Below are 549 nucleotides of genomic sequence, written 5' to 3' on the forward strand. Positions count from 1 at the left end.
CTTTTCCGAAACAAGCATGTAATTGGGGCATAGTGCTCCCTCACTTTCTCCAGCGTGGGCTCCCTTGACCTGAATACCTTTGTTCCCCTGGTGCAATGGGGCTACCGTGCACCTCCTTTCGAGAAGCTTTGGCTTTATAAGTCCGCACCAACAAGGATTGGCCAGTACGATCTATCCAGGAATGAATCCAAGAGCCACATGTGACTAGGCATTCTTGCTAAAATATTGGAATTGACGTATGTTAGGGACTCAACTGTGTGTGAATTGATATGATATATATTCAACAGTAGAACCACAAGTTTTTCATAGTAACTAACGTATCAACGGACCTCTACTTTCCGGAGCCCCCTCCTTCATCCAACAATGGGTTTGTTTCACTTTAGTAATTGTAAAACTATCTCAAAAGGTTTGAGAACAATAAGGTAATGTGTACGTACACTACAATAATATATGTATGTGCCCTGTGACACGCTGCCTGACCAAAGTTTGTACTGCAACTGGCTGGTTGATCACCGTGTTCATTGGAATCCACCGTCTTGCTGGCGACGG

This window comes from Plasmopara halstedii (genome assembly GCF_900000015.1).
Source record: "Plasmopara halstedii genome assembly, contig: Scaffold_2956, whole genome shotgun sequence".
NCBI lineage: Eukaryota > Oomycota > Peronosporomycetes > Peronosporales > Peronosporaceae > Plasmopara > Plasmopara halstedii.